Consider the following 27,496-nt stretch of genomic DNA (forward strand, 5'->3'; position numbering starts at 1 on the left):
TGCTTTCATTTTCTTATATACTATGGTGAGAAAACAAAGTGAAACATTTTCTCCCATTAGTCTGTTATTATATAATTTATTACCCTACAAAAATGTAGGGTTTAAGGAAAAATAAGTCTATAGACTCCTTATTGTTCTTGACCACGGAAATCTTTAGGAAAAGGCGAAAGATTTATTCGCTAAAAATGACCAGGAACAAGAGTGGCCTTCATTTTGAGGGGCCCCAAGTTAGCTTGACAGCGTCGTTCAACAGGCGCGATCCTGAAATGTCATTTTGTCGAATTAATTAATTCAATTTTACAGATGTATATGATACTGCTTGATTACCAAATTATTCTATCTATTATAATTCTGCATAGTAGAGAGTATTTTAGAAAAAAATGAGATTATTTAAAAAAAAAAATCACATTTATCTCCCTGGCAGCCCCAGTTAATAAAGTTATCTTCCCCTGTATAATTCTAGGGGGTTCAGTAGGGTTGGAGCGTATAAAACAAGAAGAGACGTACTGATTTATATCGGCTACTTTTTCTACACTTTCTTTTAATAATCTGTCGCATAAAACGTACTTTTTAACAACCAAAAAATAAAAAAAAAATAAAATGAAAATCACATTTTTTATCACAAACATATAACGTACATGACTCGCGTTCATTTTTACAATAGGCAAACATGGAGTATACACAAAAACGAAATCTATCTATGAACGCCTCGTTAAAAAATGTAAGTGCTTTGGCAACTTTGAAGAGAAGAATTCAAGAGAAAGCATATTTTTACTTTGAATAGGTATTTTCACGTTTTAACAGACACTATTACAAAGTGAGATTTTTGGTGAAAAATGTCGTTAAATTAACATGAAAATAAATTTATACATGGATTAAACAAAAAGGAAAACCATTAAATTTTTGCATACAAAATCGACTGAAGGCAAACCTGCTTTCATTTTCTTATATACTATGGTGAGAAAACAAAGTGAAACATTTTCTCCCATTAGTCTGTTATTATATAATTTATTACCCTACAAAAATGTAGGGTTTAAGGAAAAATAAGTCTATAGACTCCTTATTGTTCTTGACCACGGAAATCTTTAGGAAAAGGCGAAAGATTTATTCGCTAAAAATGACCAGGAACAAGAGTGGCCTTCATTTTGAGGGGCCCCAAGTTAGCTTGACAGCGTCGTTCAACAGGCGCGATCCTGAAATGTCATTTTGTCGAATTAATTAATTCAATTTTACAGATGTATATGATACTGCTTGATTACCAAATTATTCTATCTATTATAATTCTGCATAGTAGAGAGTATTTTAGAAAAAAATGAGATTATTTAAAAAAAAAAATCACATTTATCTCCCTGGCAGCCCCAGTTAATAAAGTTATCTTCCCCTGTATAATTCTAGGGGGTTCAGTAGGGTTGGAGCGTATAAAACAAGAAGAGACGTACTGATTTATATCGGCTACTTTTTCTACACTTTCTTTTAATAATCTGTCGCATAAAACGTACTTTTTAACAACCAAAAAATAAAAAAAAAATAAAATGAAAATCACATTTTTTATCACAAACATATAACGTACATGACTCGCGTTCATTTTTACAATAGGCAAACATGGAGTATACACAAAAACGAAATCTATCTATGAACGCCTCGTTAAAAAATGTAAGTGCTTTGGCAACTTTGAAGAGAAGAATTCAAGAGAAAGCATATTTTTACTTTGAATAGGTATTTTCACGTTTTAACAGACACTATTACAAAGTGAGATTTTTGGTGAAAAATGTCGTTAAATTAACATGAAAATAAATTTATACATGGATTAAACAAAAAGGAAAACCATTAAATTTTTGCATACAAAATCGACTGAAGGCAAACCTGCTTTCATTTTCTTATATACTATGGTGAGAAAACAAAGTGAAACATTTTCTCCCATTAGTCTGTTATTATATAATTTATTACCCTACAAAAATGTAGGGTTTAAGGAAAAATAAGTCTATAGACTCCTTATTGTTCTTGACCACGGAAATCTTTAGGAAAAGGCGAAAGATTTATTCGCTAAAAATGACCAGGAACAAGAGTGGCCTTCATTTTGAGGGGCCCCAAGTTAGCTTGACAGCGTCGTTCAACAGGCGCGATCCTGAAATGTCATTTTGTCGAATTAATTAATTCAATTTTACAGATGTATATGATACTGCTTGATTACCAAATTATTCTATCTATTATAATTCTGCATAGTAGAGAGTATTTTAGAAAAAAATGAGATTATTTAAAAAAAAAAATCACATTTATCTCCCTGGCAGCCCCAGTTAATAAAGTTATCTTCCCCTGTATAATTCTAGGGGGTTCAGTAGGGTTGGAGCGTATAAAACAAGAAGAGACGTACTGATTTATATCGGCTACTTTTTCTACACTTTCTTTTAATAATCTGTCGCATAAAACGTACTTTTTAACAACCAAAAAATAAAAAAAAAATAAAATGAAAATCACATTTTTTATCACAAACATATAACGTACATGACTCGCGTTCATTTTTACAATAGGCAAACATGGAGTATACACAAAAACGAAATCTATCTATGAACGCCTCGTTAAAAAATGTAAGTGCTTTGGCAACTTTGAAGAGAAGAATTCAAGAGAAAGCATATTTTTACTTTGAATAGGTATTTTCACGTTTTAACAGACACTATTACAAAGTGAGATTTTTGGTGAAAAATGTCGTTAAATTAACATGAAAATAAATTTATACATGGATTAAACAAAAAGGAAAACCATTAAATTTTTGCATACAAAATCGACTGAAGGCAAACCTGCTTTCATTTTCTTATATACTATGGTGAGAAAACAAAGTGAAACATTTTCTCCCATTAGTCTGTTATTATATAATTTATTACCCTACAAAAATGTAGGGTTTAAGGAAAAATAAGTCTATAGACTCCTTATTGTTCTTGACCACGGAAATCTTTAGGAAAAGGCGAAAGATTTATTCGCTAAAAATGACCAGGAACAAGAGTGGCCTTCATTTTGAGGGGCCCCAAGTTAGCTTGACAGCGTCGTTCAACAGGCGCGATCCTGAAATGTCATTTTGTCGAATTAATTAATTCAATTTTACAGATGTATATGATACTGCTTGATTACCAAATTATTCTATCTATTATAATTCTGCATAGTAGAGAGTATTTTAGAAAAAAATGAGATTATTTAAAAAAAAAAATCACATTTATCTCCCTGGCAGCCCCAGTTAATAAAGTTATCTTCCCCTGTATAATTCTAGGGGGTTCAGTAGGGTTGGAGCGTATAAAACAAGAAGAGACGTACTGATTTATATCGGCTACTTTTTCTACACTTTCTTTTAATAATCTGTCGCATAAAACGTACTTTTTAACAACCAAAAAATAAAAAAAAAATAAAATGAAAATCACATTTTTTATCACAAACATATAACGTACATGACTCGCGTTCATTTTTACAATAGGCAAACATGGAGTATACACAAAAACGAAATCTATCTATGAACGCCTCGTTAAAAAATGTAAGTGCTTTGGCAACTTTGAAGAGAAGAATTCAAGAGAAAGCATATTTTTACTTTGAATAGGTATTTTCACGTTTTAACAGACACTATTACAAAGTGAGATTTTTGGTGAAAAATGTCGTTAAATTAACATGAAAATAAATTTATACATGGATTAAACAAAAAGGAAAACCATTAAATTTTTGCATACAAAATCGACTGAAGGCAAACCTGCTTTCATTTTCTTATATACTATGGTGAGAAAACAAAGTGAAACATTTTCTCCCATTAGTCTGTTATTATATAATTTATTACCCTACAAAAATGTAGGGTTTAAGGAAAAATAAGTCTATAGACTCCTTATTGTTCTTGACCACGGAAATCTTTAGGAAAAGGCGAAAGATTTATTCGCTAAAAATGACCAGGAACAAGAGTGGCCTTCATTTTGAGGGGCCCCAAGTTAGCTTGACAGCGTCGTTCAACAGGCGCGATCCTGAAATGTCATTTTGTCGAATTAATTAATTCAATTTTACAGATGTATATGATACTGCTTGATTACCAAATTATTCTATCTATTATAATTCTGCATAGTAGAGAGTATTTTAGAAAAAATGAGACTATTTTAAAAAAAATCACATTTATCTCCCTGGCAGCCCCAGTTAATAAAGTTATCTTCCCCTGTATAATTCTAGGGGGTTCAGTAGGGTTGGAGCGTATAAAACAAGAAGAGACGTACTGATTTATATCGGCTACTTTTTCTACACTTTCTTTTAATAATCTGTCGCATAAAACGTACTTTTTAACAACCAAAAAATAAATAAAATAAAAAAAAACATTTTGTCACAAACATATAACGTACATGACTCGCGTTCATTTTTACAATAGGCAAACATGGAGTATACACAAAAACGAAATCTATCTATGAACGCCTCGTTAAAAAATGTAAGTGCTTTGGCAACTTTGAAGAGAAGAATTCAAGAGAAAGCATATTTTTACTTTGAATAGGTATTTTCACGTTTTAACAGACACTATTACAAAGTGAGATTTTTGGTGAAAAATGTCGTTAAATTAACATGAAAATAAATTTATACATGGATTAAACAAAAAGGAAAACCATTAAATTTTTGCATACAAAATCGACTGAAGGCAAACCTGCTTTCATTTTCTTATATACTATGGTGAGAAAACAAAGTGAAACATTTTCTCCCATTAGTCTGTTATTATATAATTTATTACCCTACAAAAATGTAGGGTTTAAGGAAAAATAAGTCTATAGACTCCTTATTGTTCTTGACCACGGAAATCTTTAGGAAAAGGCGAAAGATTTATTCGCTAAAAATGACCAGGAACAAGAGTGGCCTTCATTTTGAGGGGCCCCAAGTTAGCTTGACAGCGTCGTTCAACAGGCGCGATCCTGAAATGTCATTTTGTCGAATTAATTAATTCAATTTTACAGATGTATATGATACTGCTTGATTACCAAATTATTCTATCTATTATAATTCTGCATAGTAGAGAGTATTTTAGAAAAAATGAGATTATTTAAAAAAAAAAATCACATTTATCTCCCTGGCAGCCCCAGTTAATAAAGTTATCTTCCCCTGTATAATTCTAGGGGGTTCAGTAGGGTTGGAGCGTATAAAACAAGAAGAGACGTACTGATTTATATCGGCTACTTTTTCTACACTTTCTTTTAATAATCTGTCGCATAAAACGTACTTTTTAACAACCAAAAAATAAAAAAAAAATAAAATGAAAATCACATTTTTTATCACAAACATATAACGTACATGACTCGCGTTCATTTTTACAATAGGCAAACATGGAGTATACACAAAAACGAAATCTATCTATGAACGCCTCGTTAAAAAATGTAAGTGCTTTGGCAACTTTGAAGAGAAGAATTCAAGAGAAAGCATATTTTTACTTTGAATAGGTATTTTCACGTTTTAACAGACACTATTACAAAGTGAGATTTTTGGTGAAAAATGTCGTTAAATTAACATGAAAATAAATTTATACATGGATTAAACAAAAAGGAAAACCATTAAATTTTTGCATACAAAATCGACTGAAGGCAAACCTGCTTTCATTTTCTTATATACTATGGTGAGAAAACAAAGTGAAACATTTTCTCCCATTAGTCTGTTATTATATAATTTATTACCCTACAAAAATGTAGGGTTTAAGGAAAAATAAGTCTATAGACTCCTTATTGTTCTTGACCACGGAAATCTTTAGGAAAAGGCGAAAGATTTATTCGCTAAAAATGACCAGGAACAAGAGTGGCCTTCATTTTGAGGGGCCCCAAGTTAGCTTGACAGCGTCGTTCAACAGGCGCGATCCTGAAATGTCATTTTGTCGAATTAATTAATTCAATTTTACAGATGTATATGATACTGCTTGATTACCAAATTATTCTATCTATTATAATTCTGCATAGTAGAGAGTATTTTAGAAAAAAATGAGATTATTTAAAAAAAAAAATCACATTTATCTCCCTGGCAGCCCCAGTTAATAAAGTTATCTTCCCCTGTATAATTCTAGGGGGTTCAGTAGGGTTGGAGCGTATAAAACAAGAAGAGACGTACTGATTTATATCGGCTACTTTTTCTACACTTTCTTTTAATAATCTGTCGCATAAAACGTACTTTTTAACAACCAAAAAATAAAAAAAAAATAAAATGAAAATCACATTTTTTATCACAAACATATAACGTACATGACTCGCGTTCATTTTTACAATAGGCAAACATGGAGTATACACAAAAACGAAATCTATCTATGAACGCCTCGTTAAAAAATGTAAGTGCTTTGGCAACTTTGAAGAGAAGAATTCAAGAGAAAGCATATTTTTACTTTGAATAGGTATTTTCACGTTTTAACAGACACTATTACAAAGTGAGATTTTTGGTGAAAAATGTCGTTAAATTAACATGAAAATAAATTTATACATGGATTAAACAAAAAGGAAAACCATTAAATTTTTGCATACAAAATCGACTGAAGGCAAACCTGCTTTCATTTTCTTATATACTATGGTGAGAAAACAAAGTGAAACATTTTCTCCCATTAGTCTGTTATTATATAATTTATTACCCTACAAAAATGTAGGGTTTAAGGAAAAATAAGTCTATAGACTCCTTATTGTTCTTGACCACGGAAATCTTTAGGAAAAGGCGAAAGATTTATTCGCTAAAAATGACCAGGAACAAGAGTGGCCTTCATTTTGAGGGGCCCCAAGTTAGCTTGACAGCGTCGTTCAACAGGCGCGATCCTGAAATGTCATTTTGTCGAATTAATTAATTCAATTTTACAGATGTATATGATACTGCTTGATTACCAAATTATTCTATCTATTATAATTCTGCATAGTAGAGAGTATTTTAGAAAAAAATGAGATTATTTAAAAAAAAAAATCACATTTATCTCCCTGGCAGCCCCAGTTAATAAAGTTATCTTCCCCTGTATAATTCTAGGGGGTTCAGTAGGGTTGGAGCGTATAAAACAAGAAGAGACGTACTGATTTATATCGGCTACTTTTTCTACACTTTCTTTTAATAATCTGTCGCATAAAACGTACTTTTTAACAACCAAAAAATAAAAAAAAAATAAAATGAAAATCACATTTTTTATCACAAACATATAACGTACATGACTCGCGTTCATTTTTACAATAGGCAAACATGGAGTATACACAAAAACGAAATCTATCTATGAACGCCTCGTTAAAAAATGTAAGTGCTTTGGCAACTTTGAAGAGAAGAATTCAAGAGAAAGCATATTTTTACTTTGAATAGGTATTTTCACGTTTTAACAGACACTATTACAAAGTGAGATTTTTGGTGAAAAATGTCGTTAAATTAACATGAAAATAAATTTATACATGGATTAAACAAAAAGGAAAACCATTAAATTTTTGCATACAAAATCGACTGAAGGCAAACCTGCTTTCATTTTCTTATATACTATGGTGAGAAAACAAAGTGAAACATTTTCTCCCATTAGTCTGTTATTATATAATTTATTACCCTACAAAAATGTAGGGTTTAAGGAAAAATAAGTCTATAGACTCCTTATTGTTCTTGACCACGGAAATCTTTAGGAAAAGGCGAAAGATTTATTCGCTAAAAATGACCAGGAACAAGAGTGGCCTTCATTTTGAGGGGCCCCAAGTTAGCTTGACAGCGTCGTTCAACAGGCGCGATCCTGAAATGTCATTTTGTCGAATTAATTAATTCAATTTTACAGATGTATATGATACTGCTTGATTACCAAATTATTCTATCTATTATAATTCTGCATAGTAGAGAGTATTTTAGAAAAAAATGAGATTATTTAAAAAAAAAAATCACATTTATCTCCCTGGCAGCCCCAGTTAATAAAGTTATCTTCCCCTGTATAATTCTAGGGGGTTCAGTAGGGTTGGAGCGTATAAAACAAGAAGAGACGTACTGATTTATATCGGCTACTTTTTCTACACTTTCTTTTAATAATCTGTCGCATAAAACGTACTTTTTAACAACCAAAAAATAAAAAAAAAATAAAATGAAAATCACATTTTTTATCACAAACATATAACGTACATGACTCGCGTTCATTTTTACAATAGGCAAACATGGAGTATACACAAAAACGAAATCTATCTATGAACGCCTCGTTAAAAAATGTAAGTGCTTTGGCAACTTTGAAGAGAAGAATTCAAGAGAAAGCATATTTTTACTTTGAATAGGTATTTTCACGTTTTAACAGACACTATTACAAAGTGAGATTTTTGGTGAAAAATGTCGTTAAATTAACATGAAAATAAATTTATACATGGATTAAACAAAAAGGAAAACCATTAAATTTTTGCATACAAAATCGACTGAAGGCAAACCTGCTTTCATTTTCTTATATACTATGGTGAGAAAACAAAGTGAAACATTTTCTCCCATTAGTCTGTTATTATATAATTTATTACCCTACAAAAATGTAGGGTTTAAGGAAAAATAAGTCTATAGACTCCTTATTGTTCTTGACCACGGAAATCTTTAGGAAAAGGCGAAAGATTTATTCGCTAAAAATGACCAGGAACAAGAGTGGCCTTCATTTTGAGGGGCCCCAAGTTAGCTTGACAGCGTCGTTCAACAGGCGCGATCCTGAAATGTCATTTTGTCGAATTAATTAATTCAATTTTACAGATGTATATGATACTGCTTGATTACCAAATTATTCTATCTATTATAATTCTGCATAGTAGAGAGTATTTTAGAAAAAAATGAGATTATTTAAAAAAAAAAATCACATTTATCTCCCTGGCAGCCCCAGTTAATAAAGTTATCTTCCCCTGTATAATTCTAGGGGGTTCAGTAGGGTTGGAGCGTATAAAACAAGAAGAGACGTACTGATTTATATCGGCTACTTTTTCTACACTTTCTTTTAATAATCTGTCGCATAAAACGTACTTTTTAACAACCAAAAAATAAAAAAAAAATAAAATGAAAATCACATTTTTTATCACAAACATATAACGTACATGACTCGCGTTCATTTTTACAATAGGCAAACATGGAGTATACACAAAAACGAAATCTATCTATGAACGCCTCGTTAAAAAATGTAAGTGCTTTGGCAACTTTGAAGAGAAGAATTCAAGAGAAAGCATATTTTTACTTTGAATAGGTATTTTCACGTTTTAACAGACACTATTACAAAGTGAGATTTTTGGTGAAAAATGTCGTTAAATTAACATGAAAATAAATTTATACATGGATTAAACAAAAAGGAAAACCATTAAATTTTTGCATACAAAATCGACTGAAGGCAAACCTGCTTTCATTTTCTTATATACTATGGTGAGAAAACAAAGTGAAACATTTTCTCCCATTAGTCTGTTATTATATAATTTATTACCCTACAAAAATGTAGGGTTTAAGGAAAAATAAGTCTATAGACTCCTTATTGTTCTTGACCACGGAAATCTTTAGGAAAAGGCGAAAGATTTATTCGCTAAAAATGACCAGGAACAAGAGTGGCCTTCATTTTGAGGGGCCCCAAGTTAGCTTGACAGCGTCGTTCAACAGGCGCGATCCTGAAATGTCATTTTGTCGAATTAATTAATTCAATTTTACAGATGTATATGATACTGCTTGATTACCAAATTATTCTATCTATTATAATTCTGCATAGTAGAGAGTATTTTAGAAAAAAATGAGATTATTTAAAAAAAAAAATCACATTTATCTCCCTGGCAGCCCCAGTTAATAAAGTTATCTTCCCCTGTATAATTCTAGGGGGTTCAGTAGGGTTGGAGCGTATAAAACAAGAAGAGACGTACTGATTTATATCGGCTACTTTTTCTACACTTTCTTTTAATAATCTGTCGCATAAAACGTACTTTTTAACAACCAAAAAATAAAAAAAAAATAAAATGAAAATCACATTTTTTATCACAAACATATAACGTACATGACTCGCGTTCATTTTTACAATAGGCAAACATGGAGTATACACAAAAACGAAATCTATCTATGAACGCCTCGTTAAAAAATGTAAGTGCTTTGGCAACTTTGAAGAGAAGAATTCAAGAGAAAGCATATTTTTACTTTGAATAGGTATTTTCACGTTTTAACAGACACTATTACAAAGTGAGATTTTTGGTGAAAAATGTCGTTAAATTAACATGAAAATAAATTTATACATGGATTAAACAAAAAGGAAAACCATTAAATTTTTGCATACAAAATCGACTGAAGGCAAACCTGCTTTCATTTTCTTATATACTATGGTGAGAAAACAAAGTGAAACATTTTCTCCCATTAGTCTGTTATTATATAATTTATTACCCTACAAAAATGTAGGGTTTAAGGAAAAATAAGTCTATAGACTCCTTATTGTTCTTGACCACGGAAATCTTTAGGAAAAGGCGAAAGATTTATTCGCTAAAAATGACCAGGAACAAGAGTGGCCTTCATTTTGAGGGGCCCCAAGTTAGCTTGACAGCGTCGTTCAACAGGCGCGATCCTGAAATGTCATTTTGTCGAATTAATTAATTCAATTTTACAGATGTATATGATACTGCTTGATTACCAAATTATTCTATCTATTATAATTCTGCATAGTAGAGAGTATTTTAGAAAAAAATGAGATTATTTAAAAAAAAAAATCACATTTATCTCCCTGGCAGCCCCAGTTAATAAAGTTATCTTCCCCTGTATAATTCTAGGGGGTTCAGTAGGGTTGGAGCGTATAAAACAAGAAGAGACGTACTGATTTATATCGGCTACTTTTTCTACACTTTCTTTTAATAATCTGTCGCATAAAACGTACTTTTTAACAACCAAAAAATAAAAAAAAAATAAAATGAAAATCACATTTTTTATCACAAACATATAACGTACATGACTCGCGTTCATTTTTACAATAGGCAAACATGGAGTATACACAAAAACGAAATCTATCTATGAACGCCTCGTTAAAAAATGTAAGTGCTTTGGCAACTTTGAAGAGAAGAATTCAAGAGAAAGCATATTTTTACTTTGAATAGGTATTTTCACGTTTTAACAGACACTATTACAAAGTGAGATTTTTGGTGAAAAATGTCGTTAAATTAACATGAAAATAAATTTATACATGGATTAAACAAAAAGGAAAACCATTAAATTTTTGCATACAAAATCGACTGAAGGCAAACCTGCTTTCATTTTCTTATATACTATGGTGAGAAAACAAAGTGAAACATTTTCTCCCATTAGTCTGTTATTATATAATTTATTACCCTACAAAAATGTAGGGTTTAAGGAAAAATAAGTCTATAGACTCCTTATTGTTCTTGACCACGGAAATCTTTAGGAAAAGGCGAAAGATTTATTCGCTAAAAATGACCAGGAACAAGAGTGGCCTTCATTTTGAGGGGCCCCAAGTTAGCTTGACAGCGTCGTTCAACAGGCGCGATCCTGAAATGTCATTTTGTCGAATTAATTAATTCAATTTTACAGATGTATATGATACTGCTTGATTACCAAATTATTCTATCTATTATAATTCTGCATAGTAGAGAGTATTTTAGAAAAAAATGAGATTATTTAAAAAAAAAATCACATTTATCTCCCTGGCAGCCCCAGTTAATAAAGTTATCTTCCCCTGTATAATTCTAGGGGGTTCAGTAGGGTTGGAGCGTATAAAACAAGAAGAGACGTACTGATTTATATCGGCTACTTTTTCTACACTTTCTTTTAATAATCTGTCGCATAAAACGTACTTTTTAACAACCAAAAAATAAAAAAAAAATAAAATGAAAATCACATTTTTTATCACAAACATATAACGTACATGACTCGCGTTCATTTTTACAATAGGCAAACATGGAGTATACACAAAAACGAAATCTATCTATGAACGCCTCGTTAAAAAATGTAAGTGCTTTGGCAACTTTGAAGAGAAGAATTCAAGAGAAAGCATATTTTTACTTTGAATAGGTATTTTCACGTTTTAACAGACACTATTACAAAGTGAGATTTTTGGTGAAAAATGTCGTTAAATTAACATGAAAATAAATTTATACATGGATTAAACAAAAAGGAAAACCATTAAATTTTTGCATACAAAATCGACTGAAGGCAAACCTGCTTTCATTTTCTTATATACTATGGTGAGAAAACAAAGTGAAACATTTTCTCCCATTAGTCTGTTATTATATAATTTATTACCCTACAAAAATGTAGGGTTTAAGGAAAAATAAGTCTATAGACTCCTTATTGTTCTTGACCACGGAAATCTTTAGGAAAAGGCGAAAGATTTATTCGCTAAAAATGACCAGGAACAAGAGTGGCCTTCATTTTGAGGGGCCCCAAGTTAGCTTGACAGCGTCGTTCAACAGGCGCGATCCTGAAATGTCATTTTGTCGAATTAATTAATTCAATTTTACAGATGTATATGATACTGCTTGATTACCAAATTATTCTATCTATTATAATTCTGCATAGTAGAGAGTATTTTAGAAAAAAATGAGATTATTTAAAAAAAAAAATCACATTTATCTCCCTGGCAGCCCCAGTTAATAAAGTTATCTTCCCCTGTATAATTCTAGGGGGTTCAGTAGGGTTGGAGCGTATAAAACAAGAAGAGACGTACTGATTTATATCGGCTACTTTTTCTACACTTTCTTTTAATAATCTGTCGCATAAAACGTACTTTTTAACAACCAAAAAATAAAAAAAAAATAAAATGAAAATCACATTTTTTATCACAAACATATAACGTACATGACTCGCGTTCATTTTTACAATAGGCAAACATGGAGTATACACAAAAACGAAATCTATCTATGAACGCCTCGTTAAAAAATGTAAGTGCTTTGGCAACTTTGAAGAGAAGAATTCAAGAGAAAGCATATTTTTACTTTGAATAGGTATTTTCACGTTTTAACAGACACTATTACAAAGTGAGATTTTTGGTGAAAAATGTCGTTAAATTAACATGAAAATAAATTTATACATGGATTAAACAAAAAGGAAAACCATTAAATTTTTGCATACAAAATCGACTGAAGGCAAACCTGCTTTCATTTTCTTATATACTATGGTGAGAAAACAAAGTGAAACATTTTCTCCCATTAGTCTGTTATTATATAATTTATTACCCTACAAAAATGTAGGGTTTAAGGAAAAATAAGTCTATAGACTCCTTATTGTTCTTGACCACGGAAATCTTTAGGAAAAGGCGAAAGATTTATTCGCTAAAAATGACCAGGAACAAGAGTGGCCTTCATTTTGAGGGGCCCCAAGTTAGCTTGACAGCGTCGTTCAACAGGCGCGATCCTGAAATGTCATTTTGTCGAATTAATTAATTCAATTTTACAGATGTATATGATACTGCTTGATTACCAAATTATTCTATCTATTATAATTCTGCATAGTAGAGAGTATTTTAGAAAAAAATGAGATTATTTAAAAAAAAAAATCACATTTATCTCCCTGGCAGCCCCAGTTAATAAAGTTATCTTCCCCTGTATAATTCTAGGGGGTTCAGTAGGGTTGGAGCGTATAAAACAAGAAGAGACGTACTGATTTATATCGGCTACTTTTTCTACACTTTCTTTTAATAATCTGTCGCATAAAACGTACTTTTTAACAACCAAAAAATAAAAAAAAAATAAAATGAAAATCACATTTTTTATCACAAACATATAACGTACATGACTCGCGTTCATTTTTACAATAGGCAAACATGGAGTATACACAAAAACGAAATCTATCTATGAACGCCTCGTTAAAAAATGTAAGTGCTTTGGCAACTTTGAAGAGAAGAATTCAAGAGAAAGCATATTTTTACTTTGAATAGGTATTTTCACGTTTTAACAGACACTATTACAAAGTGAGATTTTTGGTGAAAAATGTCGTTAAATTAACATGAAAATAAATTTATACATGGATTAAACAAAAAGGAAAACCATTAAATTTTTGCATACAAAATCGACTGAAGGCAAACCTGCTTTCATTTTCTTATATACTATGGTGAGAAAACAAAGTGAAACATTTTCTCCCATTAGTCTGTTATTATATAATTTATTACCCTACAAAAATGTAGGGTTTAAGGAAAAATAAGTCTATAGACTCCTTATTGTTCTTGACCACGGAAATCTTTAGGAAAAGGCGAAAGATTTATTCGCTAAAAATGACCAGGAACAAGAGTGGCCTTCATTTTGAGGGGCCCCAAGTTAGCTTGACAGCGTCGTTCAACAGGCGCGATCCTGAAATGTCATTTTGTCGAATTAATTAATTCAATTTTACAGATGTATATGATACTGCTTGATTACCAAATTATTCTATCTATTATAATTCTGCATAGTAGAGAGTACTTTAGAAAAAAATGAGATTATTTAAAAAAAAAATCACATTTATCTCCCTGGCAGCCCCAGTTAATAAAGTTATCTTCCCCTGTATAATTCTAGGGGGTTCAGTAGGGTTGGAGCGTATAAAACAAGAAGAGACGTACTGATTTATATCGGCTACTTTTTCTACACTTTCTTTTAATAATCTGTCGCATAAAACGTACTTTTTAACAACCAAAAAATAAAAAAAAAATAAAATGAAAATCACATTTTTTATCACAAACATATAACGTACATGACTCGCGTTCATTTTTACAATAGGCAAACATGGAGTATACACAAAAACGAAATCTATCTATGAACGCCTCGTTAAAAAATGTAAGTGCTTTGGCAACTTTGAAGAGAAGAATTCAAGAGAAAGCATATTTTTACTTTGAATAGGTATTTTCACGTTTTAACAGACACTATTACAAAGTGAGATTTTTGGTGAAAAATGTCGTTAAATTAACATGAAAATAAATTTATACATGGATTAAACAAAAAGGAAAACCATTAAATTTTTGCATACAAAATCGACTGAAGGCAAACCTGCTTTCATTTTCTTATATACTATGGTGAGAAAACAAAGTGAAACATTTTCTCCCATTAGTCTGTTATTATATAATTTATTACCCTACAAAAATGTAGGGTTTAAGGAAAAATAAGTCTATAGACTCCTTATTGTTCTTGACCACGGAAATCTTTAGGAAAAGGCGAAAGATTTATTCGCTAAAAATGACCAGGAACAAGAGTGGCCTTCATTTTGAGGGGCCCCAAGTTAGCTTGACAGCGTCGTTCAACAGGCGCGATCCTGAAATGTCATTTTGTCGAATTAATTAATTCAATTTTACAGATGTATATGATACTGCTTGATTACCAAATTATTCTATCTATTATAATTCTGCATAGTAGAGAGTATTTTAGAAAAAATGAGACTATTTTAAAAAAAATCACATTTATCTCCCTGGCAGCCCCAGTTAATAAAGTTATCTTCCCCTGTATAATTCTAGGGGGTTCAGTAGGGTTGGAGCGTATAAAACAAGAAGAGACGTACTGATTTATATCGGCTACTTTTTCTACACTTTCTTTTAATAATCTGTCGCATAAAACGTACTTTTTAACAACCAAAAAATAAATAAAATAAAAAAAAACATTTTGTCACAAACATATAACGTACATGACTCGCGTTCATTTTTACAATAGGCAAACATGGAGTATACACAAAAACGAAATCTATCTATGAACGCCTCGTTAAAAAATGTAAGTGCTTTGGCAACTTTGAAGAGAAGAATTCAAGAGAAAGCATATTTTTACTTTGAATAGGTATTTTCACGTTTTAACAGACACTATTACAAAGTGAGATTTTTGGTGAAAAATGTCGTTAAATTAACATGAAAATAAATTTATACATGGATTAAACAAAAAGGAAAACCATTAAATTTTTGCATACAAAATCGACTGAAGGCAAACCTGCTTTCATTTTCTTATATACTATGGTGAGAAAACAAAGTGAAACATTTTCTCCCATTAGTCTGTTATTATATAATTTATTACCCTACAAAAATGTAGGGTTTAAGGAAAAATAAGTCTATAGACTCCTTATTGTTCTTGACCACGGAAATCTTTAGGAAAAGGCGAAAGATTTATTCGCTAAAAATGACCAGGAACAAGAGTGGCCTTCATTTTGAGGGGCCCCAAGTTAGCTTGACAGCGTCGTTCAACAGGCGCGATCCTGAAATGTCATTTTGTCGAATTAATTAATTCAATTTTACAGATGTATATGATACTGCTTGATTACCAAATTATTCTATCTATTATAATTCTGCATAGTAGAGAGTATTTTAGAAAAAAATGAGATTATTTAAAAAAAAAAATCACATTTATCTCCCTGGCAGCCCCAGTTAATAAAGTTATCTTCCCCTGTATAATTCTAGGGGGTTCAGTAGGGTTGGAGCGTATAAAACAAGAAGAGACGTACTGATTTATATCGGCTACTTTTTCTACACTTTCTTTTAATAATCTGTCGCATAAAACGTACTTTTTAACAACCAAAAAATAAAAAAAAAATAAAATGAAAATCACATTTTTTATCACAAACATATAACGTACATGACTCGCGTTCATTTTTACAATAGGCAAACATGGAGTATACACAAAAACGAAATCTATCTATGAACGCCTCGTTAAAAAATGTAAGTGCTTTGGCAACTTTGAAGAGAAGAATTCAAGAGAAAGCATATTTTTACTTTGAATAGGTATTTTCACGTTTTAACAGACACTATTACAAAGTGAGATTTTTGGTGAAAAATGTCGTTAAATTAACATGAAAATAAATTTATACATGGATTAAACAAAAAGGAAAACCATTAAATTTTTGCATACAAAATCGACTGAAGGCAAACCTGCTTTCATTTTCTTATATACTATGGTGAGAAAACAAAGTGAAACATTTTCTCCCATTAGTCTGTTATTATATAATTTATTACCCTACAAAAATGTAGGGTTTAAGGAAAAATAAGTCTATAGACTCCTTATTGTTCTTGACCACGGAAATCTTTAGGAAAAGGCGAAAGATTTATTCGCTAAAAATGACCAGGAACAAGAGTGGCCTTCATTTTGAGGGGCCCCAAGTTAGCTTGACAGCGTCGTTCAACAGGCGCGATCCTGAAATGTCATTTTGTCGAATTAATTAATTCAATTTTACAGATGTATATGATACTGCTTGATTACCAAATTATTCTATCTATTATAATTCTGCATAGTAGAGAGTATTTTAGAAAAAAATGAGATTATTTAAAAAAAAATCACATTTATCTCCCTGGCAGCCCCAGTTAATAAAGTTATCTTCCCCTGTATAATTCTAGGGGGTTCAGTAGGGTTGGAGCGTATAAAACAAGAAGAGACGTACTGATTTATATCGGCTACTTTTTCTACACTTTCTTTTAATAATCTGTCGCATAAAACGTACTTTTTAACAACCAAAAAATAAAAAAAAAATAAAATGAAAATCACATTTTTTATCACAAACATATAACGTACATGACTCGCGTTCATTTTTACAATAGGCAAACATGGAGTATACACAAAAACGAAATCTATCTATGAACGCCTCGTTAAAAAATGTAAGTGCTTTGGCAACTTTGAAGAGAAGAATTCAAGAGAAAGCATATTTTTACTTTGAATAGGTATTTTCACGTTTTAACAGACACTATTACAAAGTGAGATTTTTGGTGAAAAATGTCGTTAAATTAACATGAAAATAAATTTATACATGGATTAAACAAAAAGGAAAACCATTAAATTTTTGCATACAAAATCGACTGAAGGCAAACCTGCTTTCATTTTCTTATATACTATGGTGAGAAAACAAAGTGAAACATTTTCTCCCATTAGTCTGTTATTATATAATTTATTACCCTACAAAAATGTAGGGTTTAAGGAAAAATAAGTCTATAGACTCCTTATTGTTCTTGACCACGGAAATCTTTAGGAAAAGGCGAAAGATTTATTCGCTAAAAATGACCAGGAACAAGAGTGGCCTTCATTTTGAGGGGCCCCAAGTTAGCTTGACAGCGTCGTTCAACAGGCGCGATCCTGAAATGTCATTTTGTCGAATTAATTAATTCAATTTTACAGATGTATATGATACTGCTTGATTACCAAATTATTCTATCTATTATAATTCTGCATAGTAGAGAGTATTTTAGAAAAAATGAGACTATTTTAAAAAAAATCACATTTATCTCCCTGGCAGCCCCAGTTAATAAAGTTATCTTCCCCTGTATAATTCTAGGGGGTTCAGTAGGGTTGGAGCGTATAAAACAAGAAGAGACGTACTGATTTATATCGGCTACTTTTTCTACACTTTCTTTTAATAATCTGTCGCATAAAACGTACTTTTTAACAACCAAAAAATAAATAAAATAAAAAAAAACATTTTGTCACAAACATATAACGTACATGACTCGCGTTCATTTTTACAATAGGCAAACATGGAGTATACACAAAAACGAAATCTATCTATGAACGCCTCGTTAAAAAATGTAAGTGCTTTGGCAACTTTGAAGAGAAGAATTCAAGAGAAAGCATATTTTTACTTTGAATAGGTATTTTCACGTTTTAACAGACACTATTACAAAGTGAGATTTTTGGTGAAAAATGTCGTTAAATTAACATGAAAATAAATTTATACATGGATTAAACAAAAAGGAAAACCATTAAATTTTTGCATACAAAATCGACTGAAGGCAAACCTGCTTTCATTTTCTTATATACTATGGTGAGAAAACAAAGTGAAACATTTTCTCCCATTAGTCTGTTATTATATAATTTATTACCCTACAAAAATGTAGGGTTTAAGGAAAAATAAGTCTATAGACTCCTTATTGTTCTTGACCACGGAAATCTTTAGGAAAAGGCGAAAGATTTATTCGCTAAAAATGACCAGGAACAAGAGTGGCCTTCATTTTGAGGGGCCCCAAGTTAGCTTGACAGCGTCGTTCAACAGGCGCGATCCTGAAATGTCATTTTGTCGAATTAATTAATTCAATTTTACAGATGTATATGATACTGCTTGATTACCAAATTATTCTATCTATTATAATTCTGCATAGTAGAGAGTATTTTAGAAAAAAATGAGATTATTTAAAAAAAAAAATCACATTTATCTCCCTGGCAGCCCCAGTTAATAAAGTTATCTTCCCCTGTATAATTCTAGGGGGTTCAGTAGGGTTGGAGCGTATAAAACAAGAAGAGACGTACTGATTTATATCGGCTACTTTTTCTACACTTTCTTTTAATAATCTGTCGCATAAAACGTACTTTTTAACAACCAAAAAATAAAAAAAAAATAAAATGAAAATCACATTTTTTATCACAAACATATAACGTACATGACTCGCGTTCATTTTTACAATAGGCAAACATGGAGTATACACAAAAACGAAATCTATCTATGAACGCCTCGTTAAAAAATGTAAGTGCTTTGGCAACTTTGAAGAGAAGAATTCAAGAGAAAGCATATTTTTACTTTGAATAGGTATTTTCACGTTTTAACAGACACTATTACAAAGTGAGATTTTTGGTGAAAAATGTCGTTAAATTAACATGAAAATAAATTTATACATGGATTAAACAAAAAGGAAAACCATTAAATTTTTGCATACAAAATCGACTGAAGGCAAACCTGCTTTCATTTTCTTATATACTATGGTGAGAAAACAAAGTGAAACATTTTCTCCCATTAGTCTGTTATTATATAATTTATTACCCTACAAAAATGTAGGGTTTAAGGAAAAATAAGTCTATAGACTCCTTATTGTTCTTGACCACGGAAATCTTTAGGAAAAGGCGAAAGATTTATTCGCTAAAAATGACCAGGAACAAGAGTGGCCTTCATTTTGAGGGGCCCCAAGTTAGCTTGACAGCGTCGTTCAACAGGCGCGATCCTGAAATGTCATTTTGTCGAATTAATTAATTCAATTTTACAGATGTATATGATACTGCTTGATTACCAAATTATTCTATCTATTATAATTCTGCATAGTAGAGAGTATTTTAGAAAAAAATGAGATTATTTAAAAAAAAAAATCACATTTATCTCCCTGGCAGCCCCAGTTAATAAAGTTATCTTCCCCTGTATAATTCTAGGGGGTTCAGTAGGGTTGGAGCGTATAAAACAAGAAGAGACGTACTGATTTATATCGGCTACTTTTTCTACACTTTCTTTTAATAATCTGTCGCATAAAACGTACTTTTTAACAACCAAAAAATAAAAAAAAAATAAAATGAAAATCACATTTTTTATCACAAACATATAACGTACATGACTCGCGTTCATTTTTACAATAGGCAAACATGGAGTATACACAAAAACGAAATCTATCTATGAACGCCTCGTTAAAAAATGTAAGTGCTTTGGCAACTTTGAAGAGAAGAATTCAAGAGAAAGCATATTTTTACTTTGAATAGGTATTTTCACGTTTTAACAGACACTATTACAAAGTGAGATTTTTGGTGAAAAATGTCGTTAAATTAACATGAAAATAAATTTATACATGGATTAAACAAAAAGGAAAACCATTAAATTTTTGCATACAAAATCGACTGAAGGCAAACCTGCTTTCATTTTCTTATATACTATGGTGAGAAAACAAAGTGAAACATTTTCTCCCATTAGTCTGTTATTATATAATTTATTACCCTACAAAAATGTAGGGTTTAAGGAAAAATAAGTCTATAGACTCCTTATTGTTCTTGACCACGGAAATCTTTAGGAAAAGGCGAAAGATTTATTCGCTAAAAATGACCAGGAACAAGAGTGGCCTTCATTTTGAGGGGCCCCAAGTTAGCTTGACAGCGTCGTTCAACAGGCGCGATCCTGAAATGTCATTTTGTCGAATTAATTAATTCAATTTTACAGATGTATATGATACTGCTTGATTACCAAATTATTCTATCTATTATAATTCTGCATAGTAGAGAGTATTTTAGAAAAAATGAGACTATTTTAAAAAAAATCACATTTATCTCCCTGGCAGCCCCAGTTAATAAAGTTATCTTCCCCTGTATAATTCTAGGGGGTTCAGTAGGGTTGGAGCGTATAAAACAAGAAGAGACGTACTGATTTATATCGGCTACTTTTTCTACACTTTCTTTTAATAATCTGTCGCATAAAACGTACTTTTTAACAACCAAAAAATAAAAAAAAAATAAAATGAAAATCACATTTTTTATCACAAACATATAACGTACATGACTCGCGTTCATTTTTACAATAGGCAAACATGGAGTATACACAAAAACGAAATCTATCTATGAACGCCTCGTTAAAAAATGTAAGTGCTTTGGCAACTTTGAAGAGAAGAATTCAAGAGAAAGCATATTTTTACTTTGAATAGGTATTTTCACGTTTTAACAGACACTATTACAAAGTGAGATTTTTGGTGAAAAATGTCGTTAAATTAACATGAAAATAAATTTATACATGGATTAAACAAAAAGGAAAACCATTAAATTTTTGCATACAAAATCGACTGAAGGCAAACCTGCTTTCATTTTCTTATATACTATGGTGAGAAAACAAAGTGAAACATTTTCTCCCATTAGTCTGTTATTATATAATTTATTACCCTACAAAAATGTAGGGTTTAAGGAAAAATAAGTCTATAGACTCCTTATTGTTCTTGACCACGGAAATCTTTAGGAAAAGGCGAAAGATTTATTCGCTAAAAATGACCAGGAACAAGAGTGGCCTTCATTTTGAGGGGCCCCAAGTTAGCTTGACAGCGTCGTTCAACAGGCGCGATCCTGAAATGTCATTTTGTCGAATTAATTAATTCAATTTTACAGATGTATATGATACTGCTTGATTACCAAATTATTCTATCTATTATAATTCTGCATAGTAGAGAGTATTTTAGAAAAAATGAGACTATTTTAAAAAAAATCACATTTATCTCCCTGGCAGCCCCAGTTAATAAAGTTATCTTCCCCTGTATAATTCTAGGGGGTTCAGTAGGGTTGGAGCGTATAAAACAAGAAGAGACGTACTGATTTATATCGGCTACTTTTTCTACACTTTCTTTTAATAATCTGTCGCATAAAACGTACTTTTTAACAACCAAAAAATAAATAAAATGAAAAAAAACATTTTGTCACAAACATATAACGTACATGACTCGCGTTCATTTTTACAATAGGCAAACATGGAGTATACACAAAAACGAAATCTATCTATGAACGCCTCGTTAAAAAATGTAAGTGCTTTGGCAACTTTGAAGAGAAGAATTCAAGAGAAAGCATATTTTTACTTTGAATAGGTATTTTCACGTTTTAACAGACACTATTACAAAGTGAGATTTTTGGTGAAAAATGTCGTTAAATTAACATGAAAATAAATTTATACATGGATTAAACAAAAAGGAAAACCATTAAATTTTTGCATACAAAATCGACTGAAGGCAAACCTGCTTTCATTTTCTTATATACTATGGTGAGAAAACAAAGTGAAACATTTTCTCCCATTAGTCTGTTATTATATAATTTATTACCCTACAAAAATGTAGGGTTTAAGGAAAAATAAGTCTATAGACTCCTTATTGTTCTTGACCACGGAAATCTTTAGGAAAAGGCGAAAGATTTATTCGCTAAAAATGACCAGGAACAAGAGTGGCCTTCATTTTGAGGGGCCCCAAGTTAGCTTGACAGCGTCGTTCAACAGGCGCGATCCTGAAATGTCATTTTGTCGAATTAATTAATTCAATTTTACAGATGTATATGATACTGCTTGATTACCAAATTATTCTATCTATTATAATTCTGCATAGTAGAGAGTATTTTAGAAAAAAATGAGATTATTTAAAAAAAAAAATCACATTTATCTCCCTGGCAGCCCCAGTTAATAAAGTTATCTTCCCCTGTATAATTCTAGGGGGTTCAGTAGGGTTGGAGCGTATAAAACAAGAAGAGACGTACTGATTTATATCGGCTACTTTTTCTACACTTTCTTTTAATAATCTGTCGCATAAAACGTACTTTTTAACAACCAAAAAATAAAAAAAAAATAAAATGAAAATCACATTTTTTATCACAAACATATAACGTACATGACTCGCGTTCATTTTTACAATAGGCAAACATGGAGTATACACAAAAACGAAATCTATCTATGAACGCCTCGTTAAAAAATGTAAGTGCTTTGGCAACTTTGAAGAGAAGAATTCAAGAGAAAGCATATTTTTACTTTGAATAGGTATTTTCACGTTTTAACAGACACTATTACAAAGTGAGATTTTTGGTGAAAAATGTCGTTAAATTAACATGAAAATAAATTTATACATGGATTAAACAAAAAGGAAAACCATTAAATTTTTGCATACAAAATCGACTGAAGGCAAACCTGCTTTCATTTTCTTATATACTATGGTGAGAAAACAAAGTGAAACATTTTCTCCCATTAGTCTGTTATTATATAATTTATTACCCTACAAAAATGTAGGGTTTAAGGAAAAATAAGTCTATAGACTCCTTATTGTTCTTGACCACGGAAATCTTTAGGAAAAGGCGAAAGATTTATTCGCTAAAAATGACCAGGAACAAGAGTGGCCTTCATTTTGAGGGGCCCCAAGTTAGCTTGACAGCGTCGTTCAACAGGCGCGATCCTGAAATGTCATTTTGTCGAATTAATTAATTCAATTTTACAGATGTATATGATACTGCTTGATTACCAAATTATTCTATCTATTATAATTCTGCATAGTAGAGAGTATTTTAGAAAAAATGAGACTATTTTAAAAAAAATCACATTTATCTCCCTGGCAGCCCCAGTTAATAAAGTTATCTTCCCCTGTATAATTCTAGGGGGTTCAGTAGGGTTGGAGCGTATAAAACAAGAAGAGACGTACTGATTTATATCGGCTACTTTTTCTACACTTTCTTTTAATAATCTGTCGCATAAAACGTACTTTTTAACAACCAAAAAATAAAAAAAAAATAAAATGAAAATCACATTTTTTATCACAAACATATAACGTACATGACTCGCGTTCATTTTTACAATAGGCAAACATGGAGTATACACAAAAACGAAATCTATCTATGAACGCCTCGTTAAAAAATGTAAGTGCTTTGGCAACTTTGAAGAGAAGAATTCAAGAGAAAGCATATTTTTACTTTGAATAGGTATTTTCACGTTTTAACAGACACTATTACAAAGTGAGATTTTTGGTGAAAAATGTCGTTAAATTAACATGAAAATAAATTTATACATGGATTAAACAAAAAGGAAAACCATTAAATTTTTGCATACAAAATCGACTGAAGGCAAACCTGCTTTCATTTTCTTATATACTATGGTGAGAAAACAAAGTGAAACATTTTCTCCCATTAGTCTGTTATTATATAATTTATTACCCTACAAAAATGTAGGGTTTAAGGAAAAATAAGTCTATAGACTCCTTATTGTTCTTGACCACGGAAATCTTTAGGAAAAGGCGAAAGATTTATTCGCTAAAAATGACCAGGAACAAGAGTGGCCTTCATTTTGAGGGGCCCCAAGTTAGCTTGACAGCGTCGTTCAACAGGCGCGATCCTGAAATGTCATTTTGTCGAATTAATTAATTCAATTTTACAGATGTATATGATACTGCTTGATTACCAAATTATTCTATCTATTATAATTCTGCATAGTAGAGAGTATTTTAGAAAAAAATGAGATTATTTAAAAAAAAAAATCACATTTATCTCCCTGGCAGCCCCAGTTAATAAAGTTATCTTCCCCTGTATAATTCTAGGGGGTTCAGTAGGGTTGGAGCGTATAAAACAAGAAGAGACGTACTGATTTATATCGGCTACTTTTTCTACACTTTCTTTTAATAATCTGTCGCATAAAACGTACTTTTTAACAACCAAAAAATAAAAAAAAAATAAAATGAAAATCACATTTTTTATCACAAACATATAACGTACATGACTCGCGTTCATTTTTACAATAGGCAAACATGGAGTATACACAAAAACGAAATCTATCTATGAACGCCTCGTTAAAAAATGTAAGTGCTTTGGCAACTTTGAAGAGAAGAATTCAAGAGAAAGCATATTTTTACTTTGAATAGGTATTTTCACGTTTTAACAGACACTATTACAAAGTGAGATTTTTGGTGAAAAATGTCGTTAAATTAACATGAAAATAAATTTATACATGGATTAAACAAAAAGGAAAACCATTAAATTTTTGCATACAAAATCGACTGAAGGCAAACCTGCTTTCATTTTCTTATATACTATGGTGAGAAAACAAAGTGAAACATTTTCTCCCATTAGTCTGTTATTATATAATTTATTACCCTACAAAAATGTAGGGTTTAAGGAAAAATAAGTCTATAGACTCCTTATTGTTCTTGACCACGGAAATCTTTAGGAAAAGGCGAAAGATTTATTCGCTAAAAATGACCAGGAACAAGAGTGGCCTTCATTTTGAGGGGCCCCAAGTTAGCTTGACAGCGTCGTTCAACAGGCGCGATCCTGAAATGTCATTTTGTCGAATTAATTAATTCAATTTTACAGATGTATATGATACTGCTTGATTACCAAATTATTCTATCTATTATAATTCTGCATAGTAGAGAGTATTTTAGAAAAAAATGAGATTATTTTAAAAAAAATCACATTTATCTCCCTGGCAGCCCCAGTTAATAAAGTTATCTTCCCCTGTATAATTCTAGGGGGTTCAGTAGGGTTGGAGCGTATAAAACAAGAAGAGACGTACTGATTTATATCGGCTACTTTTTCTACACTTTCTTTTAATAATCTGTCGCATAAAACGTACTTTTTAACAACCAAAAAATAAAAAAAAAATAAAATGAAAATCACATTTTTTATCACAAACATATAACGTACATGACTCGCGTTCATTTTTACAATAGGCAAACATGGAGTATACACAAAAACGAAATCTATCTATGAACGCCTCGTTAAAAAATGTAAGTGCTTTGGCAACTTTGAAGAGAAGAATTCAAGAGAAAGCATATTTTTACTTTGAATAGGTATTTTCACGTTTTAACAGACACTATCAAAGTGAGATTTTTGGTGAAAAATGTCGTTAAATTAACATGAAAATAAATTTATACATGGATTAAACAAAAAGGAAAACCATTAAATTTTTGCATACAAAATCGACTGAAGGCAAACCTGCTTTCATTTTCTTATATACTATGGTGAGAAAACAAAGTGAAACATTTTCTCCCATTAGTCTGTTATTATATAATTTATTACCCTACAAAAATGTAGGGTTTAAGGAAAAATAAGTCTATAGACTCCTTATTGTTCTTGACCACGGAAATCTTTAGGAAAAGGCGAAAGATTTATTCGCTAAAAATGACCAGGAACAAGAGTGGCCTTCATTTTGAGGGGCCCCAAGTTAGCTTGACAGCGTCGTTCAACAGGCGCGATCCTGAAATGTCATTTTGTCGAATTAATTAATTCAATTTTACAGATGTATATGATACTGCTTGATTACCAAATTATTCTATCTATTATAATTCTGCATAGTAGAGAGTATTTTAGAAAAAAATGAGATTATTTAAAAAAAAAAATCACATTTATCTCCCTGGCAGCCCCAGTTAATAAAGTTATCTTCCCCTGTATAATTCTAGGGGGTTCAGTAGGGTTGGAGCGTATAAAACAAGAAGAGACGTACTGATTTATATCGGCTACTTTTTCTACACTTTCTTTTAATAATCTGTCGCATAAAACGTACTTTTTAACAACCAAAAAATAAAAAAAAAATAAAATGAAAATCACATTTTTTATCACAAACATATAACGTACATGACTCGCGTTCATTTTTACAATAGGCAAACATGGAGTATACACAAAAACGAAATCTATCTATGAACGCCTCGTTAAAAAATGTAAGTGCTTTGGCAACTTTGAAGAGAAGAATTCAAGAGAAAGCATATTTTTACTTTGAATAGGTATTTTCACGTTTTAACAGACACTATTACAAAGTGAGATTTTTGGTGAAAAATGTCGTTAAATTAACATGAAAATAAATTTATACATGGATTAAACAAAAAGGAAAACCATTAAATTTTTGCATACAAAATCGACTGAAGGCAAACCTGCTTTCATTTTCTTATATACTATGGTGAGAAAACAAAGTGAAACATTTTCTCCCATTAGTCTGTTATTATATAATTTATTACCCTACAAAAATGTAGGGTTTAAGGAAAAATAAGTCTATAGACTCCTTATTGTTCTTGACCACGGAAATCTTTAGGAAAAGGCGAAAGATTTATTCGCTAAAAATGACCAGGAACAAGAGTGGCCTTCATTTTGAGGGGCCCCAAGTTAGCTTGACAGCGTCGTTCAACAGGCGCGATCCTGAAATGTCATTTTGTCGAATTAATTAATTCAATTTTACAGATGTATATGATACTGCTTGATTACCAAATTATTCTATCTATTATAATTCTGCATAGTAGAGAGTATTTTAGAAAAAAATGAGATTATTTAAAAAAAAAAAATCACATTTATCTCCCTGGCAGCCCCAGTTAATAAAGTTATCTTCCCCTGTATAATTCTAGGGGGTTCAGTAGGGTTGGAGCGTATAAAACAAGAAGAGACGTACTGATTTATATCGGCTACTT

General features: G+C 31.1%; 30 non-coding genes across 30 annotated transcripts; all 30 read right to left on the minus strand.

Annotated features, from left to right (window-relative positions):
* Window positions 1–81: 81 nt before the first annotated feature.
* LOC145274975 (U5 spliceosomal RNA) lies at window positions 82–205 on the minus strand. The gene has a single exon (XR_013867005.1). It is a non-coding gene; the product is annotated as a U5 spliceosomal RNA (small nuclear RNA).
* Window positions 206–1,013: 808 nt separating this feature from the next.
* LOC145274987 (U5 spliceosomal RNA) lies at window positions 1,014–1,137 on the minus strand. Its single transcript, XR_013867016.1, has one exon. It is a non-coding gene; the product is annotated as a U5 spliceosomal RNA (small nuclear RNA).
* An 808-nt stretch (window positions 1,138–1,945) lies between these two features.
* Window positions 1,946–2,069, minus strand: LOC145275000 (U5 spliceosomal RNA). Its single transcript, XR_013867027.1, has one exon. It is a non-coding gene; the product is annotated as a U5 spliceosomal RNA (small nuclear RNA).
* Window positions 2,070–2,877: 808 nt separating this feature from the next.
* LOC145275010 (U5 spliceosomal RNA) lies at window positions 2,878–3,001 on the minus strand. Its single transcript, XR_013867036.1, has one exon. It is a non-coding gene; the product is annotated as a U5 spliceosomal RNA (small nuclear RNA).
* Window positions 3,002–3,809: 808 nt separating this feature from the next.
* LOC145275011 (U5 spliceosomal RNA) lies at window positions 3,810–3,933 on the minus strand. Its single transcript, XR_013867037.1, has one exon. It is a non-coding gene; the product is annotated as a U5 spliceosomal RNA (small nuclear RNA).
* Window positions 3,934–4,730: 797 nt separating this feature from the next.
* LOC145274976 (U5 spliceosomal RNA) lies at window positions 4,731–4,854 on the minus strand. The gene has a single exon (XR_013867006.1). It is a non-coding gene; the product is annotated as a U5 spliceosomal RNA (small nuclear RNA).
* An 807-nt stretch (window positions 4,855–5,661) lies between these two features.
* On the minus strand, window positions 5,662–5,785 carry LOC145274977 (U5 spliceosomal RNA). The gene has a single exon (XR_013867007.1). It is a non-coding gene; the product is annotated as a U5 spliceosomal RNA (small nuclear RNA).
* Window positions 5,786–6,593: 808 nt separating this feature from the next.
* Window positions 6,594–6,717, minus strand: LOC145274979 (U5 spliceosomal RNA). Its single transcript, XR_013867008.1, has one exon. It is a non-coding gene; the product is annotated as a U5 spliceosomal RNA (small nuclear RNA).
* An 808-nt stretch (window positions 6,718–7,525) lies between these two features.
* Window positions 7,526–7,649, minus strand: LOC145274980 (U5 spliceosomal RNA). Its single transcript, XR_013867009.1, has one exon. It is a non-coding gene; the product is annotated as a U5 spliceosomal RNA (small nuclear RNA).
* Window positions 7,650–8,457: 808 nt separating this feature from the next.
* Window positions 8,458–8,581, minus strand: LOC145274981 (U5 spliceosomal RNA). Its single transcript, XR_013867010.1, has one exon. It is a non-coding gene; the product is annotated as a U5 spliceosomal RNA (small nuclear RNA).
* Window positions 8,582–9,389: 808 nt separating this feature from the next.
* Window positions 9,390–9,513, minus strand: LOC145274982 (U5 spliceosomal RNA). Its single transcript, XR_013867011.1, has one exon. It is a non-coding gene; the product is annotated as a U5 spliceosomal RNA (small nuclear RNA).
* An 808-nt stretch (window positions 9,514–10,321) lies between these two features.
* LOC145274983 (U5 spliceosomal RNA) lies at window positions 10,322–10,445 on the minus strand. The gene has a single exon (XR_013867012.1). It is a non-coding gene; the product is annotated as a U5 spliceosomal RNA (small nuclear RNA).
* An 808-nt stretch (window positions 10,446–11,253) lies between these two features.
* LOC145274984 (U5 spliceosomal RNA) lies at window positions 11,254–11,377 on the minus strand. Its single transcript, XR_013867013.1, has one exon. It is a non-coding gene; the product is annotated as a U5 spliceosomal RNA (small nuclear RNA).
* Window positions 11,378–12,184: 807 nt separating this feature from the next.
* Window positions 12,185–12,308, minus strand: LOC145274985 (U5 spliceosomal RNA). Its single transcript, XR_013867014.1, has one exon. It is a non-coding gene; the product is annotated as a U5 spliceosomal RNA (small nuclear RNA).
* Window positions 12,309–13,116: 808 nt separating this feature from the next.
* Window positions 13,117–13,240, minus strand: LOC145274986 (U5 spliceosomal RNA). Its single transcript, XR_013867015.1, has one exon. It is a non-coding gene; the product is annotated as a U5 spliceosomal RNA (small nuclear RNA).
* Window positions 13,241–14,048: 808 nt separating this feature from the next.
* On the minus strand, window positions 14,049–14,172 carry LOC145274988 (U5 spliceosomal RNA). The gene has a single exon (XR_013867017.1). It is a non-coding gene; the product is annotated as a U5 spliceosomal RNA (small nuclear RNA).
* An 807-nt stretch (window positions 14,173–14,979) lies between these two features.
* On the minus strand, window positions 14,980–15,103 carry LOC145274990 (U5 spliceosomal RNA). Its single transcript, XR_013867018.1, has one exon. It is a non-coding gene; the product is annotated as a U5 spliceosomal RNA (small nuclear RNA).
* Window positions 15,104–15,900: 797 nt separating this feature from the next.
* Window positions 15,901–16,024, minus strand: LOC145274991 (U5 spliceosomal RNA). The gene has a single exon (XR_013867019.1). It is a non-coding gene; the product is annotated as a U5 spliceosomal RNA (small nuclear RNA).
* Window positions 16,025–16,832: 808 nt separating this feature from the next.
* On the minus strand, window positions 16,833–16,956 carry LOC145274992 (U5 spliceosomal RNA). The gene has a single exon (XR_013867020.1). It is a non-coding gene; the product is annotated as a U5 spliceosomal RNA (small nuclear RNA).
* Window positions 16,957–17,762: 806 nt separating this feature from the next.
* Window positions 17,763–17,886, minus strand: LOC145274993 (U5 spliceosomal RNA). Its single transcript, XR_013867021.1, has one exon. It is a non-coding gene; the product is annotated as a U5 spliceosomal RNA (small nuclear RNA).
* Window positions 17,887–18,683: 797 nt separating this feature from the next.
* LOC145274994 (U5 spliceosomal RNA) lies at window positions 18,684–18,807 on the minus strand. Its single transcript, XR_013867022.1, has one exon. It is a non-coding gene; the product is annotated as a U5 spliceosomal RNA (small nuclear RNA).
* Window positions 18,808–19,615: 808 nt separating this feature from the next.
* Window positions 19,616–19,739, minus strand: LOC145274996 (U5 spliceosomal RNA). The gene has a single exon (XR_013867023.1). It is a non-coding gene; the product is annotated as a U5 spliceosomal RNA (small nuclear RNA).
* Window positions 19,740–20,547: 808 nt separating this feature from the next.
* On the minus strand, window positions 20,548–20,671 carry LOC145274997 (U5 spliceosomal RNA). Its single transcript, XR_013867024.1, has one exon. It is a non-coding gene; the product is annotated as a U5 spliceosomal RNA (small nuclear RNA).
* Window positions 20,672–21,476: 805 nt separating this feature from the next.
* LOC145274998 (U5 spliceosomal RNA) lies at window positions 21,477–21,600 on the minus strand. Its single transcript, XR_013867025.1, has one exon. It is a non-coding gene; the product is annotated as a U5 spliceosomal RNA (small nuclear RNA).
* A 797-nt stretch (window positions 21,601–22,397) lies between these two features.
* Window positions 22,398–22,521, minus strand: LOC145274999 (U5 spliceosomal RNA). The gene has a single exon (XR_013867026.1). It is a non-coding gene; the product is annotated as a U5 spliceosomal RNA (small nuclear RNA).
* Window positions 22,522–23,329: 808 nt separating this feature from the next.
* Window positions 23,330–23,453, minus strand: LOC145275002 (U5 spliceosomal RNA). The gene has a single exon (XR_013867028.1). It is a non-coding gene; the product is annotated as a U5 spliceosomal RNA (small nuclear RNA).
* Window positions 23,454–24,258: 805 nt separating this feature from the next.
* On the minus strand, window positions 24,259–24,382 carry LOC145275003 (U5 spliceosomal RNA). Its single transcript, XR_013867029.1, has one exon. It is a non-coding gene; the product is annotated as a U5 spliceosomal RNA (small nuclear RNA).
* Window positions 24,383–25,190: 808 nt separating this feature from the next.
* LOC145275004 (U5 spliceosomal RNA) lies at window positions 25,191–25,314 on the minus strand. Its single transcript, XR_013867030.1, has one exon. It is a non-coding gene; the product is annotated as a U5 spliceosomal RNA (small nuclear RNA).
* Window positions 25,315–26,118: 804 nt separating this feature from the next.
* LOC145275005 (U5 spliceosomal RNA) lies at window positions 26,119–26,242 on the minus strand. Its single transcript, XR_013867031.1, has one exon. It is a non-coding gene; the product is annotated as a U5 spliceosomal RNA (small nuclear RNA).
* An 808-nt stretch (window positions 26,243–27,050) lies between these two features.
* On the minus strand, window positions 27,051–27,174 carry LOC145275006 (U5 spliceosomal RNA). Its single transcript, XR_013867032.1, has one exon. It is a non-coding gene; the product is annotated as a U5 spliceosomal RNA (small nuclear RNA).
* Between the last annotated feature and the right edge of the window lie 322 nt (window positions 27,175–27,496).

The sequence above is a fragment of the Euprymna scolopes genome, unplaced genomic scaffold (assembly GCF_053919585.1).
Source record: "Euprymna scolopes isolate OS-2025 unplaced genomic scaffold, ASM5391958v1 sca529, whole genome shotgun sequence".
NCBI lineage: Eukaryota > Metazoa > Mollusca > Cephalopoda > Sepiida > Sepiolidae > Euprymna > Euprymna scolopes.